Source organism: Leptonychotes weddellii, chromosome 12 (assembly GCF_054177405.1).
Source record: "Leptonychotes weddellii isolate Sample4059 chromosome 12, ASM5417740v2, whole genome shotgun sequence".
NCBI classification, from domain to species: Eukaryota; Metazoa; Chordata; class Mammalia; order Carnivora; family Phocidae; genus Leptonychotes; species Leptonychotes weddellii.
The window spans coordinates 66,106,493-66,124,481 of NC_138380.1; the positions used below are offsets into that span (position 1 = coordinate 66,106,493).

The following is a 17,989-nucleotide window of genomic DNA, read 5'->3' on the forward strand; positions in this document are numbered from 1 at the left end:
GGAACTTTAGACCAGCTTTCTAAAATTCTACTTAGTTAGAGAATCAGGAAAATCCCAAAGGAAGAAAACTTGTTTAAATGAGCCTGTCAAATAGACAGACAGAAATAACTTTAAATCACCTTTGACATTTTTTAATCTAGAAACTCCTTGCCACTGATGTAGTATATACTTTCAAATATTAAAATAAAAAGGATTTATTAAATAATTTTCTTCCTTTGTCTCACTCTATACCCCTAAAAAATAAAATAGGAAGCAGGGCCATGGAAAAGAATGGATAACAATGCTATGCATTCAACAGCAAGCATGATAATGAAAAGATAACCAACTGAAGAAACTCACAACTGAAATTAAAATAGGTGCTCCTATGTAATTGAATTAACTTTCCTTTGACCCATGTCTTGGTGTTTGCCTTTTCAAGCTAATGCTGGTATGATTGAGATCACGCTGAAACCACACGTACACCATCCTCAAAGAACAGAAAGCAAACCAAAGTAATCATTTGTGTAAGGAAGAGTTGTCAGATGATCATATAACCAGTCCAGTCTCACTAGTGTAACACAGGAGGTTCGAGGCAAAAATGCATAAGTACCAGGGATGTTACTAGCTCTGAAATGCTTTTACTCCTACATTCCTTTCATATCCAGTGAAACACTAAGAAGAGCAGCACTCAAATACTGATTCAGTCCTTTCTGCCACTTCTTGTGGAATGCTTCACTTGAATGGTTCCGAAAATCAGCTGATTCCGGAGTGGTTCCTCCCCTGACGCCATGCACTGCAGGCTAGGGAGGGCTGTTTCCTGTCCAGCACCAGACCAGCCATCCAACTTAAGCCATTTGTTCCCTGGGATTTCTCCAAGCAGAGCTGAACTGGACCCTACACCCCTCTACTCCTGATGGTGGCAAAGCAGAGAGCATCATCAGCTGAGAAGCCACCCGTATCCGTGTCTCAAGCCCTGCAGAGAAGCTGGACTAAAATCCTGAAACTTACAAGGAGTAAGAGTAGAGATGAGGGCAAGAGACAGACAGCACTGAAACCATGGCATCTCTGGTCCCAGCCGCTGAGGTCCTCGGCACTGCCTGCTTGGCTGACTTTTTTTTTTTTTTAAGACTTTATTTATTTATTTGTCAGAGAGAGAGAGAGCGCACAAGCAGGGGGAGTGGCAGGCAGAGAGAGAAGCAGGCTCCCCACCGAGCAAGGAGCCTGATGCAGGACTCGATCCCAGGACTCTGGGATCATGACCTGAGCCGAAGGCAGACGCTTAACTGACTGAGCCACTCAGGCGTCCCAGTTGGCTGACTTCTTAAAACATGGTTGTTCAGCCCTTGATTCTATCCTGCCATGCTAACCTGCCCATAAATCCTATTTTTTCCTCTAAACACTTCGAGCTGATTTTCAGTTCCTTGTAACCAAGAGTGCTAGTGCTCGTGGAAATACATGTACGAAAGGATAGGCGGCTAGGGCGAAACACTGATGCTAGAGCTGCAGCTAAGAAACTTCGTAGACATGTTGCTTTAAACCCCAGGAAAAGGAGATTTAGGGTTGATGTTGACTCAGATGACGGTAGGAAAGAATGGGTTTAACAGCAGCCAAATGTTTTCACAAAGTGGCTTCACATACCTATGGTACATACTAGTATTTCTATAAATTTGTACTAAATTATCATATATATTAAACTTTTAAATTTATTCTTGTAATTTACAGGGGAAGTTATAGCTGCCACAAGACATGGAGCATGACCCATGAACCGGTTATCTGCACCTGTAGAAAGCCTAAATACTCGGACCAGTTAGTTTAACCAGGCATACAAGCTGCTCTGATAGCACATGTTCATATTTTAGGCACAACACGTAAATGATACTAAACTGATGTGGCCTTGCGGATACCATTTATAAACTGCTGGTAAATACCAGCAGCCAGAGGTAGCTAAGAAATGTCACTGGAACTACAAAAAGGAAATCAGTTTGTTACACTGACCTGGGCTTTAAAGGCTTTCTGGCCATGAAGGAAAGAGGGTTATTAAAAATTAAACAAGTAACCGCAAGGGAATTTTAGAAAAAGTCACAAAAGTACACTAGGGACGTGTGGAGTATGTAAAGAAGACAGAGTAAACTACATTTTCTGTATTTCATTACTAAAGGATTTTTTTTCACATTCTATTCATTTACCATTTATTGAGCTTTGTATTAAGCAGTATAGGGGGAATAGAGATGAATGAGACACAACTGCTGTCCTCACAGACACTTAAACAAGTAAGCTTAATACAAGAAATAATTGCCACTGAAGATATAAAAGAAAATACTATAGGAACTCAGAATGAGGAAAGTCTCATAGATAAAGCAAAACTGGCAGATTTTCACATTAGGTAATCAAGCTCTGAATAGTAGAGTCACAAAGAATTCAGAGCTAAGATGTTGGTAGAAAATGTATATCCAAAAACCAGCGATGATCACTCTTAGCCCAAGAATTGTTATCTCTATCTGGATGTCATTTGATAACTTAACAAAGAACCTTTGTAATATCATAGGAGCACAGCCTAGAAGAGTTGAACAACTTCCATCATTTGAACCCTCACGAACAATGGTTCTTTTCTCCCCTTTGGTGGATGATTATTTGGATGGACTCCAGGGACTCGAAGTACACTGCCTGCCCATCTGGTTCAAAGATGTGTTTTTTCCTAGTGACCCACAATGCAGACAACCAAACTCTTTTTCCATATTCCTTAAGGAAAACTGAGTTTTGAGAATGGTTGCAACAGCTAGTCATGGGTAACTTGGAGACCATCGTTAGCTCTCATTCCTCTCCCCAGTCCTGATTCTAATTTAGGGAAGGTAACGTTTTATTTATCACAATACGAAGGCCAAACTGATTAACTTGGTTTTATCCATCCTCCACTGAAGCACCTGATTCCCTATATAGTCATTGTTTCTCCTAACCATTCAAAGAAACTTCAATTCATATAAAAGTTCATGTTAAAAAAAACAAACAATTCATACTTCCTGACTGACCCCATCACAATCAGTTCCTACCCTGGATACAAAGTAATTACAGCCCCAGGAAGACCACCTGGCTTTAAGGAGCCCCAACTGGGTGCAGATCTGGGTTCAGATATTTCCTTTCCACCAAGGTTCCTTAAGTCAAAACCCTCAGAGATAATACAGGTTTGAGAAGGAGAAAAGAGACATCACAGGTGAAACCATATAGATGGGTACACTGAAGCATTAACTTCAACGTAAGCTCAGATGCAGAACAGCTAAATGGAAAAGAACGTGAGCTCAAGAACCAGACAAACCTGGGTTCCTGACCATGGGCAAGATACCTAACATATGGGAATAATAATAATAATAATAATAATAATTCAATACCTTAGAGGCTTGTTGTGAGGCTAACTGGTGTCTAAACTGCTTAGAACAGCGTTCAGTAAAACAAAGACTTTTATAGCCCAGTGATAAGCATAAGGCAAACAGAGGAGAGTTCAGCACTAAGCCTTTAGGCACCTCAGACACCCCTGGGGTTCATACTTCTGCATGAAGTTTGCTACTGGTCTGGGTTCTCTTGGCTCAGATCAGCCTGGGCACTTTCTTCTGCTTCTGTAGCAGCCACAGGCTGTCAGGCTCGTTTTCTCAGTCATTCTTTATGTCCACCAATTCCTTACGGATTTTTCTCCAGTATCTATATTTCTATTTCTATTGCAATTGCAACTGAACTGTGCTTTTGTACCATTCCATTAAATTCAACTACTTTTTTTAACAGCTATATGCACTACCCTACAGCCTTCCTTGATATTTCCTTTGGCTAAAGGTAGAAGGAGCTATATATAGTTCTCTATGAGTTTTAATGAGAAAGCTTTGCTCACTCTGATTCCTCCTCCTTCCTCCCCACTGCCCCCCTCTCCAGACTTTCTTCCTCTTCTATCCATCATGTCTCCCCATTGTAACTACAAAGCTGCAGCTTAAGAGTCAAGTTGAAACTGAGAACCCATTGAAACTTCAAAGACAAGGCTTACTGAACAGATTAGAATGATAGCAAGAGATTTTACCACCATCAGGACACACAAGGGAAATTTAGTGAGTATCGAATGCTAGAAGTAAACTTTACATTTACCAACAGGAAAATCAGCCACATAATGTATTCATACCTGGCTGCCACTGGAAACTCCCTGGACAAGAGAAAATTAGAAAACAAAAACTCATTAAGAATCAATTTTGCCGGGAGCAACCAAGTAACTTTTCAAATAAACAGTTCTAAATTGGCATGCACACGTTTCCAAAAGAATTGGGGGTGTTTTAAGATAACCGATGCCAATCAGGAAGCAAGACTCTTGTCTTCTGAGACTGCACTAAACAAAATGTTCTATCTGATCAAAAAAGGAATAAAATTCTGAGGCATCAGCTTATAAAACATACACAAATAATCTGCTTTCTTATTAAAATTAAAATTAAGATCTATGATGATATCTATGTAGAAGCAGAGTCTACCCACATGTGCTTAACCTCAATCGTCATCCCACTCTTTCATTTACCAAAGTATTTTACTTCTATGTGCAAGGAGCATAAGGTAGTATAACTAAGAAATTGTATTTTAATCATAGGTAAAACAGCGGGGCTTGGGTGGCTCAGAGGGTTAAGCATCTGCCTTTGGCTCAGGTCAAGATCTCAGGGTCCTGGGATTGGGCCCCACATTGGGCTCCTTGCTCAACGGGGAGTCTGCTTCTCCCTCTCCCCTGCCCCTATACCCCCTTGTGCTCTCTCTCTCTCAAATTAAAAAAAATCTTTTTAAAAATAAATAAGTAAATAAATATTTTTAAAAAAAATAGTAGGTAAAATAATTTATAGGTAGACTTCATTATTGTGCTGTCATTGCAATTAGATGAAATTAAATCAAGAATATAAACACTAGGGGTGCCTGGGTGGCTCAGTCATTAAGCTCTGCCTTCAGTTCAGGTCACGATCCAGGGTCCTAGGATCGAGCCCTGCACTGGGCTCCCTGCTCAGTGGAAAGCCTGCTTCTCCTTCTCTCACTCCCCCTGCTTGTGCTCTCTCTCTCGCTGTGTCTCTGTCAAATAAATAAAATCTTAAAAAAAAAAAAGAATATAAACACTAATAAAAATTAATTACTGTTAGAACAGTGTATACAAGCACAAATGAAAATACCACCATCACAGGACTCTGAAGACAACCCTTTCTCCAAGATACGCCCCCCACACGCTGAAAATATAAAGTAAGCATTTAATTGTGACACAGTTAATTTTAACTAAAACTAACCCTAACTATCAGGACAAGCATCAAGTAACCTGTATTAGCTAATTTTCTTCAAGTATAATTTAAGAACTTTTTTTTAACAATTGGCATGTCCATCCAACACCTCTTTTTATTGAGAAAATGTCTGATTCTTTTAACTCCATTTAGATATTCTAAAAGAAATGCAATACTGTAACTGTCATCAATGTTGCTTCAGACATACAAGTCCTCTCTAAAATTTGTACTCTAAAATTACTCCTAGGTTTATAGAACGATCTCACACAGGGCAGTTCAGCTTTATGTCAGTTCAAAGACACCATCTAACACCTGAAAAGTTAAAAGAAGAAAGTACATTGTAACTGCACCAAAATCTGATACCTTACAAAATGATTTTCAATACCATAGAGAATGTAATAAGCCCTCTCTCTTTCAATGACAATTTTCTCATGTTTCTAGGACTGTAAATATTAGAGCTAAGAACTGCTTCAGCTAAAGCCTGTCTTCTTGCCTCACAAAAAAGAGGGGAGAGGAATGAAACTAGTATTCCCAAAGTTGTCTTCTACCTTAATCTGCCTTGATCCTGCCACTCCTCCTAGCTATAAGCTTCATTACTCTGTTCCCTGTTAGCCAAAATTCTTCAAAAAGAGTAGTTAACCCCAATTAGCTCTACTGCTTCTCTTGCTTTCAAAAAGAAAAGAAAAAGAACTGAGATATAATTGACATATAGCATTGTAGTTTTAGGTTCACAACATAATGATTTAACATACGTATATATTGCAAAATGATAGCCACATATCAGTCATGGCAATGATTTTTTGACAGCAAAAAGTAAAGACAACAAAAGCAAAAACTCCCTTAAATTCATTTTAATCAGATCTCTGTTCTCTCCACCTCACCCATGGTCAGCCGTGGCCTCCACATGCCAATTCCAGTGGGTAATTCCCAGATCTCACCTGGACCTCCCAGCAGCAACTGGCATAACTGATCATCTCCTCGTTCCTGAAACTCTTTCTTCACTTGGGCTCCACGGCTAATTTTCTTCCTGCCTCACTGGCTCTGCTGCTCAGTGGCCTTTGCTGGAGGTTCCTTTTCTTCCCAACTTCCAAAGATGATGGTGTCCCAAGACTGGGATGTGGATCTCTTTTCATCTCTGTCTCTACTCCCTACTTAGGGGATCTTAAATGTCATGGTTTAAATGTCACCAATATACCGGGAATTCCCAAATTTATACCTCTAGGCCTTACCTTTCCCTCATCCCCAGACTCATATATTCAACTGTTTATAAGATAATTCCTTTTGGATATCTAACATGAATCTCAAACTTACCAGGGCCAAAACTACATTCCTGATTTCATACCCTCCCAACCCCAATATTCTACGTCTCAATAAATGGCCCTACCATTAATACACTCAATTTCCCTAGTCAAAAACCTGAGAACCCTCGATTGCTCTCTCTGATATCCTCCATCCAACCCAACAGCTAGTTCTCTTCACACTATTTTCAGAGCATATACTAGATCCAGCCACTTTTCAGCACCTTCACTGCCTCCACCCTCGTCTAAGCCACCATGCATCTCTGGATGATCACAACAGCCCCCTAACTTATCTCTCTGCTGCCACTCTCCTATTCTTCCCCCCCAGCCCTAGTCTATACACAACAACCAGGATCTTAAAAAGTGTCACTGTCCTGCTCAAAACCCAACAGTTTCTAACTTAGAATAAAATGCTACATCATAACCATGACCGGCAAGGGGCTACTTTTCTGACCTTCTTACCAGTCCCCTTGTTCATGGTACTCCAGCCACCCTAAGCTCTTTCCTGTTTCTTAAGAACATGAAGCCCCTCTGTACCTCAAGGCCACTGTACTCTCTTCCTCCAGATATTCTCCCAGTTTGCTCCCTACTTTCTTTCAGATCTACATTCAAATGTCACCCTCTCAGACATACTCTCCCCGACCACTTTATTAACACTTCCCCTCATGTGTCTCTTTCTGTTTCCCTTGCTTTGCTTGATATTCCTTGCACTTCTTCTTGACCACTCTACTTCTGTTTATTATCCGCCTGTCATCCCCACTAAAGTAAACGTTTCTTGGGGGCCGGGATTTCTCTGTCTTGCTTACTCATAAATCTCCAGGGCCAAACACGGTGCCTGGCAAATAGGTGCTCAATAAATATTTGTTGGATGAATACATGAATAATCATTTCTATACTCTTACTCGCTGCTTATGGGAACAGACAATATATATTTCGATTGTTTATTCCTTTAATACAGATGGTATAACACCAAAAGGAGCCATCAACTATTTTCCAAGTTACATTTTTACAGCCTCATAATGTTAGCTAGGGAATGTTTACACAGAAAGAGCAGCATGGGCACAACAAATGAGGTAGGAAATATTGTAACATATTTATAGGAATGTAAGGAGTTCCCTACAGGAAATCTGGGGAGAGAGCGGGGGAAGAAGGAAGTGGGATGGGTAAATTGAACTGAACTGTGGTAACACTGAAAGCAGACAAATAGCGAAGGGTCTTGTGTGCCGGCCTGTTTTAGATGTTATCCTGTAGGCAACAAGCAGTCATAAGCAGAAAAATAGCAGTTTCATTTGTGAAAAATTACTCTGGTCACATAAGATTATATAACCCACATAACCATGTCTGTCCTTGGTTGAAGTATCAACTTAGCTGCTCAAGGTCTGCATAGAAATAAGACACGCCACACCAGTCTTGAATGATTATTTATAACCCCTTAACATTCATACCTAAAGGGTATTCATAGTTTCTTGCTCAAAAAGTTTTAACTAATTTTCTCAATGAAACATATCTTAGCACATTCATACTTTCCTCTAATTTTCCCAATGAAACATTTCTCAGCATGTTCCTATTTGAATATTTTCAACTTTTAATTAGTGCTTCAATTCAAGAACATTCACATGACCGTCTTTAATTAATGCACACAGATTCTCACATATGCACAGTAAATCAGTTAACTTACTTATAATACTAAATGTTAATACTACTTTGGGTGGTGAAATATTCAACAAGAAAACTCAATTCTTTTTTTTAATTCGTAAAAAAACTGGCATCTGATCACGTACCAGAATAGCCTAGAATTCAAATCAGCTGCTCCAGACAAGAGGCATATAAAAAAAATCCTGTGTTGTTAAGGTTAAAACAGTAGGTTTGATTTTCATATTTAATATTTCTTTGTATAAAGAAACTTAATATAGAATAAATATGGTCAATCTACGAAGTTTCTTTTTGAATCAGATGCCTTTCAATTAACCTTAAGTGGGTTTGCTTTCACTGTTTTTATTTTTTTTTAGGATTTTATTTAAATAAATAAATAGCCAAAAAAAAAAAAGGTTTTATTTATTTATTTGAGAGAGAGAGACACAGCGAGAGAGGGAACACAAGCAGGGGGAGTGGGAGAGGGAGAGGCAGGCTTCCCGCAGAGCAGGGAGCCCGATGCAGGGCTCAATCCCAGGACCCTGAGATCATGACCTGAGCCGAAGGCAGACGCTTAATGACTGAGCCACCCAGGTGCCCTCACTGTTTTGTTTTTTTTTTTAAATCATGGTTTGCCTTCTATTCCTCTTGGCTTTTTCTGTACGCTTAGTGTTTGTTATGTAATCACTACTTCCCCTTTTTTCTTAGATCTTACTCTCAACATCTTGTTTGACAGTTATTCCATCTTCGACTGTTTCAAAAAACATATACTGAACACCCATCACAGGTATGGCACAGGGCCAAGTGCTCAGGTGCAAAAGTGAAAAGATCAGAGCTCCACCCTGAAGCAGAGTCTGATGACAGCAATCTATTCTTCCTTCCTTCCTTCCCACCCTCTGGCCATCCCTTTGGTGTGAACTGTGGCTTTAATTTATATAACCCACCTATGTCTGCTTTTATCTCCTCAGGCAAATGACTTAATTCCAATGACACATCTGTTCTGCCTCAATGAGCTCTCAAATTACCATCCTTACACTATGCATCCATTTTAAAAGGAAGCAAAACCACTCAGGTGAATGAACAACGTGTGATATCAGAGCCAGCTTAAACAACTTCTCTCTGCTCCGTGAGCAGGTTTATGATTCATATCAAGTCAGAGAGGAACTAGAAAGGGAATCGTTAAGAATAATCAACAAAGGCAGAGGACCCAAAGTCGATGACCAGAGTAGATGTTCACTCACTGGACTTCACGTGTGCCTGGGACCTCCGCTGAATTGACTCGGGACACACAAGCAACACCGCACAGTTACACTGCAGCACAAACTAGCTCTATTTCTGCTCTCCCGAGCCACGTCCCTGAGGAGCCCCTCCTGTAAGTTCCCCACCAACACAACTGTGAGTGTGTGGTGTTCCCGAGAAAGCCAAAAAGAACAGTATCTGCAAAAGCTATTCATTACAAAGATTCAGGTTAGGAAAGAATGGGGAAACCCCTGAAGATGCCCGCCGCCAGGTGGGAACACTTACAAAATGGGTGCTAATCTTGGCCTGTTTCCTCCAAATCTGTGTGGGCATTACAGACTAGGGTCTATTACAAGGACTCGCCACCAGCTTATATAACTTATACAACTTCTGCTCAATAAATATTTAAGTATGAGAGAGTGCAGATGTTTTAAATTTTAAAAACGACCTTTAGACATCAACCTTAATATTTACATTCCACAGAAGTCGTCACATTTTAAATACCTTTGGGAAGAATACACAGAGCAACCATTTCAAAATGGAAAAAAAGCAAATATGTACAAAATCTGAAATACTTCCTATAACAGCATGAAAAAGAAATCTGGCTTTTCACACACAGGCTAAATGAACTATACCTTCGTTCATGTGCTTCACATTTTTATGCACCTTCTCCTGGTACACCCTACAAGCTACAGAACCCTGCTGGCAAAATGCTTCTCTCTGGGGAGAATCTTTTTTTTTTTTAATTTGATAGAAGAAATGCCTTGAATGTAAAGCAGGTTTTCTCTCTCATCTTAGCAGTGCAGTGACCTCTATGCAAAATATAATGAAAAATGCAAGTCAATGCTAAAAGGTAGAAAATGAAACTGGGTTTGCGTCTACAAAGATATCAGATCTATAACTTTAGAGTCCACACAATTGAAACAAAGAAAATATAAAATAATGTTATGCAAGTAGGAACCCCTCCTGAGAATGATATCTTTCAAGGAAGACCCAGATACTACTGGGAAGCCAAGTCTTATAACCAGCCTTCCCAAATTTCCAAATCGTCAAAACAGATATATAGAAATTCTGGTGGAGTCAAAGTAAGATAAAAATAACCAGTACATAAACTCTACTTGCTATTGCATTCCCCAAAGATTCGTGACCCACAGTAAATTCAGAAATTGCTTAAATGAAAAGGGCATCAGAGATTCCGAAAGAACAAGTCCAATCTAATTTGCTAAATTCATAGACAGTATTCCATAAATAGTTACTGACTTGACTAAAGAGCTGTATGATCATGGCTGGGGGTGGGTCTCAAGATCATTAGCTCTCTTTCATAAACCTGGCCAATGTAGCAACGCAGAGTGCTCAGTGGTTGACTTTATGATCTAGGATGTAGCAAGGAAGCATAACCCTTTGTCCCTTTCACCAAGATTGTGAAATGTAGCCTGTAAGAGCTGAAAATAACCACCTGGGTCTTAAACCCAAAGAGAAAATCTCATCCTGTAACTATGAGAAGGATCATCTTTATCCTGAAGGCTCTGAGGAACACTGAAAGGGATTTAGCAGTGAGGGGCATGGTCACATTTGAGTTTTAAAAAGATCAATAGCAATAATTTTGAGAAGGGATTTTAGAGGTATAAGATGAGTCACTGAAGCCAAATAGGACAGTACTGTACAAGTGTAGGTTAGAGAGGAAAACTAAAACTGAGGTGACAGGAATAGAAAAGAAATCTGGACACACTTAGCACATGAAATCAACAAGATGAGCATGTGAAGGAGAGGGAGATGCTGCTGCGGCTGATGATGATGGTGATTACAACTAACACTATTATCACTAAAAGGCACTCAGTGCTTCAATGTACCTGTCGTTGTATCAAACATTTGTTTATAATATCTCATTTAATCCCACTGATTATCCTAGGAGATGGGTACTACTATTCTCCCCCATTTTACATAGAAGAAAAATGAAGCTTAAAGAGATTGAGCAGCATGGTCAAGGTCACATAAGTGGTGGAACCAGGATTCAAGCTTGAGTCTGCTGATGCCAAAGCCTGCAGGCCAAATTGTTCCTTATCTGCCAAACCTCCCAGGATTCTGAATTCGTGGGTAACTGGAAAGCATCTACTTACTGAGAAGTACCTAGTTTTTATTACACAACACCTTAATTCCATACTATTCCCCATATTCTGGTTTCTGTTATGGTGCAATCTTTCAGTCATGTTAGTCTCTCCTTAACACAGCACATGGTGGGTGCCATGTTGGCTTCACACACAAGAAGGGATATTCTGTGCTTTTATCTGAGCTTTGTGGACTTGTAACAGCTCTGGGATTCAATTGTGTAGAGTCCTCGATCCAGCACACTCATCTTCTAACACAGGAATGAGATAATCTGCGCTCCTTCGTTGTCTCAAAAGATCTTCATCTTCCCCCAACACTGACAGTAGGTCTGAGTCATTCTGATTATTTATCTGCTGACCTACAAATGTGGGAAGGACTCAACATCACACTGTCTATCAAAGTCTAATGTGCATCTATGAGGACCTCACAAAGAGGAAATACAGATATTCTAAGCTGAAGACATGCAAATTTATTTTACTACCTCTGAAAACTGGCCATCTGGCCCACCCTCTCATAGTGATACAATGTGGACGGTTATGGAGAGAACTGGGCATACCCCTGTGCTGGAGGAATCCATTAGGTTTTGGTCAATAACGCATACCTTTGAGACATTTAAGGTGTTAGGCCGCCTGCCTTCTCTGTGGTTCACTGGCTCTGGTGGGGGGATTATAAAATCTCCCAGGTTCTACCATGCCAGATTGATTTTATCTTCTTTTTAAGATATTCACGGAGTCTCAATAAAGTGGGAGGCAGTCCTATTTCCATGAGTACTAGCTGAAACCCTTTAATGTCTATCATGGTTTGGATAAAGACTGAAGGGTAGCTGTCCCAACTTTTTGTGGATGCAGAGCAATCACTCTGGAATGAGTTACTATTTTAAATCATAGTGGTCAGGATGATGGGCGCAGGACCTAGACTGCCTGCATTCACAGCATGACTCTATTTACCAGCTGTGTGACTTTTGACAAATTCCTTCACTTCTCTCAGATTTCTCCACCAGAAAATGGGGATAAACAGTACCAACCTCAGATGGTTGTTGTGAGAAATAAATTAGCTGATCTTCATGAAGGACTTAAGACAGTGCCTTGCACACAGTAAACACTATAGATTTATTTACTACATACGATAAAAATAAAAAATAAAAATAATTCTGGACTTTGGCCAATGCAGAAGCAGTGACATGAAAAAACCAATTACAATGTGCTCAAAAGCTAATTAACCTTCAAATACAACGTTTTATATCTGTATATTAATATACGAAATATACTGCAGCAAACGAAGTGCTTTTATATAAATGCACTATTCACTGTTTAGGAGATATATACAAAAATGTGCTAACTCAATAAAATATATAGAATACAAATATGAGGAGTTGGTCTATTTTTGATTAGACTCCAAATAAATAACCTTAGCTACCCGACTTAGCAAGCAAAAATATAAAATGGTTCTTACACATTTTCACTTGCCTACCTAAATTTAAGTCACATGACCACTAAAGATTAAACTTATCTTTAAAAAATAATAGTGTAATAATTATGAATTTTCATGGAACTTTCCTAGAATAGTTCCCTCACACAGAAAAACAGATACTGATCAAACCTACAAACTATAGGGGCACCTCGGTGGCTCAGTCATTAAGCGTCTGACTTCGGCTCAGGTCATGATCCCGGGGTCCTGGGATCGAGACCCACGTCGGGCTCCCTGCTCTGCGGGAGGCTTTCTTTTCCCTCTCCCACTCCCCCTGCTTGTGTTCCCTCTCTCGCTGTCTCTCTCTCTCTGTCAAATAAATAAAATCTTTAAAAAAAAAAAACCTACAAACTATAAAATCTGAATTCATTTATTTTAAAATCTATTTTTAGTAATAGAATCTATAAAAAATTACGGTAGTCAGCAAGAATCGCACAGCCATTTTTCAAGGTGCCCACATCTCTAAAGTGCTCATAAGGCAGTGAAAAAGATGTAGTAAAGGAGACAAAATATGCCTAAGGGCATAATCCATTATTCTTTGTCATTTTTTCCTCTCTCTCTTTTTTTCTTTTTTGTTTTTTGTTTTGGGGGGGAAGACAATCCAGATAGAAAGAATGGTGATTATGTATTTCAGACAACTAAAAATGCAAAGGTTGTCTTTAATCACACTAAATTCTATTCACTATTTCACTATATTACGGTTTCATTAACTTTCAATTCTGTGTCCTGCTACATATTACAGTTTTATACTCACTCACGGTACCACCTTTCAAAACATTTTATACCCAGCCTTATCCCAGAAATTATTTTTAAGGTGAATAGTGAAATACTTACAATATAGCAAGATAAAATAAAACCTCAAAAAGCTGAAGGGGACATCTGGTTAAACATGGCAGATTAGCCACCTGGACCTTTTTGTTTCCTTTCCTCTAAAAATACATGCCAGTAAAGGAATAAAAAGGACATAAGCCTAACAGGACAAAGAGAAAGTTAGAAACATTTCAACAGTGCCGGTGGAGCAATTATCAGTTTGACAGAGCAGAGAAAGCTGCTGGTCAAGTGCCTGTCAGGGGGATACCAATGAGATGTGAGCCAATTCATGCACAAAACTCAGACAAGCCAAGTAAACCAAGGACAGAGGAGTGAGGAACAGAAGCAGAAAGAAGAGAGCTGGGTGAAATATCTCTATGGTGCAACTGAAACCCCTAGATCTCCGCGATGCAGCCAGGATATCTTCTGGAGAAAGTGATCTTTAGAGGTATAAGGATCAGAGTTATCATCAAGGGAAAGCAGACTGAGAATTAGGACTGAACCCAGAGGGACTGAGTGAGAATTTGCAAAGTGAAAAATACTGAAACTCTCAGATCTACTCCCTGATCTGCTCCCATATAGGGAGCCCAATTTCCCCAACCAAGATGTTACAAGTCTCCTCTGGAAAAATAAACTTGTCTAAAAAGAAAAACTTCACATACTGACATTTGTGAATCCCTTGATGAAGCAACTTGCTTGCTACTTCATCACCAGACAAACAAAACAACCTGCCAATAAGCTATACACACAGAGAGAGGTACTAATCAACATGTCAGGATTCACTTTTAAAAAACACTTGATAGAAAATGATAACCATACATTTAAGAACAGTCTCCAATATAAAGAGTAACGTACAAAAATAAACAGGGGGAGAAAGGGGGATCTAGATATAACACAGACATTGCATAAAACAGAAGAATATTTTAAAAGTAAAAACAAAACAAAAAACCTTTTTATATTGTTTTAAAAAAAGTCATATTTAATATCCCCTAGAGAATACTAATTGAAATACAGACAAATAGAATCTATAATTAATATCTTCAGAGAAAGAAGATGATCACATATATAAAAGAACAGAATGCTATGTAAAAGAAATCATCAATGACCAAGAAATAGATTGACATTAAAAATATAATTAACAAGTGAAAATTGAAAGCATGGAGTTGGTAAACTAAATCAAGGAAATCTAGAAAACAGAAACAAAAGACCAAAGGATAGGAAATGCAAGTGAACAAATAATATTAGAATACCAATCTCATAATCCAGTAGATCCAAAATCTAACTAACAGGAGCTTCATAAAGTATAGGGAAAAGGTAGAGAAGAGAGGTGATTAGTAAAGTAATGAAACCAGAAAATTTCCCAGAAAAAAAGACAAAAAGTCTCCAGGATCTATCCCAGAACCAAAGGTTACGAGTCTTCAGATTCAAAAAATCCATCAAGTGTCTAGCCCAGTGAATGGGAAGAGAGAGAGAGAGACACCTATTATAAGGCAAACTATTAAGAAATTGTATCATACCAGAAATAATAATATACAAAAAAATCCCAAGAGCTTCCAAAGAAATATTTTTTATGATACATATACACATATATAAATTAGCAATTACAATGGCAAAGAGTTTTTGAAAGTGAAAATTAAATCTATAAGACAATATAGAACATTAATTTTTAAATTCTAGAGGATAAAAGTATTTTAAACATAGAATTCTATACCCAGTCAAACTATCATTCAAGTGTGAGATCAGAAATAAAGGCAGCTTCAGCCATGAAAGTAACAAAAATTTAGCCACCCATATTCTTTTCCTTAGGGAAACTACTGGTTGAGTGTTCTATCAAACAGGAAGCACAGGCATGGAATCTTCATTCAGGCAATCCAACATGATGGAGTACTGAGGGAAGTCCCAGGATAATGGAGATTCTTCAGGCCTGGAATAGGCCATCTATCCTGGGGCTGGAAAAGTGGAAGCTGTGAGACAGAGGTCCCCAAAAGCATTTAATCATTTAAAAGATTGTCAGCACATTTGGGAGGAAATAAAAAGGATAAGGAATTTGGAAAAGTAAGCAAATGGGCAACAAGTGTGAATTATTAACTCAAATTGAAACAAAAAGGTATACATGAATGGCAAAAGATAGCACTGGATAGTGAACACTGACATCTTCATAATGAAAAATACACACTACTTATTTAAATAAGAATGATGATACAACCTAAAAATACTAGAGAAACAGTGAAAAAGAGTTGAATGTCACTGTCTACATAGATTAGGGCAAGTAAAGGGAAATAGGAAAATGAGGGTACACATGGGAAATAAACTGCTGTGCTTTTTTTTAAATAATCATCCATTTAGTATGATCTGACATTTTAATGCTCTATCTGTGTTTGATTTTTACAAAGTAATCTTTAAAAATAAGTGGATGAGAGGGAGGGGGAATGGGGTACTGCTGTTCAACAGGCATAGAATTTGTTTTGCAAGATGCAAACGTTCTAGAAATCTGTTGCACAACAATGTGAATATAGTTAACACAACTGGACTATACCCTTAAAAACAGTTAAGATGGTAAATTTCATGTTATATGGTTTTTTTCACAATTAAAAATTAAGTGTGTGAAAAAATGAAGTCAAAGGAAAAGGATTTCACATTTGCTAGACAACAAATACAAATCTGACTGTAAGCTTCTTAGTTGCCATGTTAAGTGACATGATTGAGTCTTTGTAAAGATTTTAAAAATAAAGTCAATGGGCGCCTGGGTGGTTCAGTTGGTTAAGCGACTGCCTTCAGCTCAGGTCATGATCCTGGAGTCCCTGGATCGAGTCCCGCATCGGGCTCCCTGCTCAGCAGGGAGTCTGCTTCTCCCTCTGACCCTCCCCCGTCTCATGCTCTATCTCATTCTCTCTCTCAAATAAATAAATAAAATCTTTAAAAAAAATAAAGTCAAAAGCCAATATCTTCAAGAGAACTGTAACTAATCCTGATCTGGGAAACAAGGAAAATTTGTGACAAGGATTTCCCTAAGATGATACTATATAATTGAAGAATATCCCTTTTTTAGCAAATACAACAATACCTCATTTACTATGAAAGTATCTACTGAGAGTAAACAGATTTTTAAAATAGAATATCTATTTCAGAGAAATAAAAAGACCCCCCTGCCCCTTACCCCCACCCCCCTCCCGCCCCCCGTCCCTTGCAACCTGAGAGGTGAGAACAGTCGTAGTGTCTGGCAGTGCTGGGCAGAAGGAGGCAGAGGACAGTCATAGGCCCCTGCCTTCCCCAGCATCCCCAGCATAGTCTCCAGCAAGCAGAGCCCTCATGGACCTTCATTAGTCCACATCATTAGTCTACTTACGAGTGAAAGACTAAGCTTGTCACATGAAAAGTTGTTGACTCTTAAGGGGTATCAATGTACAATGTGCCAAAGCTGAGGATGAATGAAAGTCCATGTCTAAAAATTGAAAATCCCTTCAAGACTAATTTTCCCGGGTGGCTTATAAGCTAGTTTTGAATTAATTTAAAAACAGAATTACAGAAAAAATAATTTGAGCAACTGTGGTATCATTTTGGGATAAACACATGGCTATCCGATGTAGATAATATCTGAAAGATAAGTTCCCGAAAGATAGATATGTAATGGAATATCTGGGTGTATTTATCTAAAACCAAACCAATAAAACAAACAAAAACACACACTCGGCTTATAGGGAAAAAAGTGTTAGACGGAGTAATGACACAAGGAAGCAAGCCAGAAATACGGGTTCCTAAATATTTGCAATCAAGTGAATCATTAAAATAATTCTAAATGTAAAATGCATGTATTTCTCAAATTGGAGCACTCCATAACTCATTTTTCTTTATTTTTTATATCTTTAAAGAACACACATGTGCTATGGGATTATACGTAGAAATGTGTACCTTTTCCCTCAAACTCAACACATCTGAAACAAAACTACTGATCTCCTGCCCAAGAGCAATCCCGGAACAGACTGCTTCAACAGTCTCCTCAAAGATCACTTGATGGTGACTCCATCAGTCAAGTTATTCAGATCCAAAGCCTTGATGAGTCTAATCTGATATCCAATACGTTAGCAAATCACACTGACTCTACCTTCTAAGTAAATCAGGACTCCAACCACTTCTCCATATCTCCAGAGCAGCCACCCTAGTTGGATGGTGATCGGATTCCACCAT

General features: G+C 38.8%; 1 protein-coding gene across 6 annotated transcripts in view; it reads right to left on the reverse strand.

Moving 5' to 3' along the window:
* CDK14 (cyclin dependent kinase 14) overlaps positions 1-17,989 on the reverse strand; it is a 511,224-nt gene that overhangs the window by 409,052 nt on the left and 84,183 nt on the right. The gene's annotated exons all lie outside the window — the stretch shown is intronic.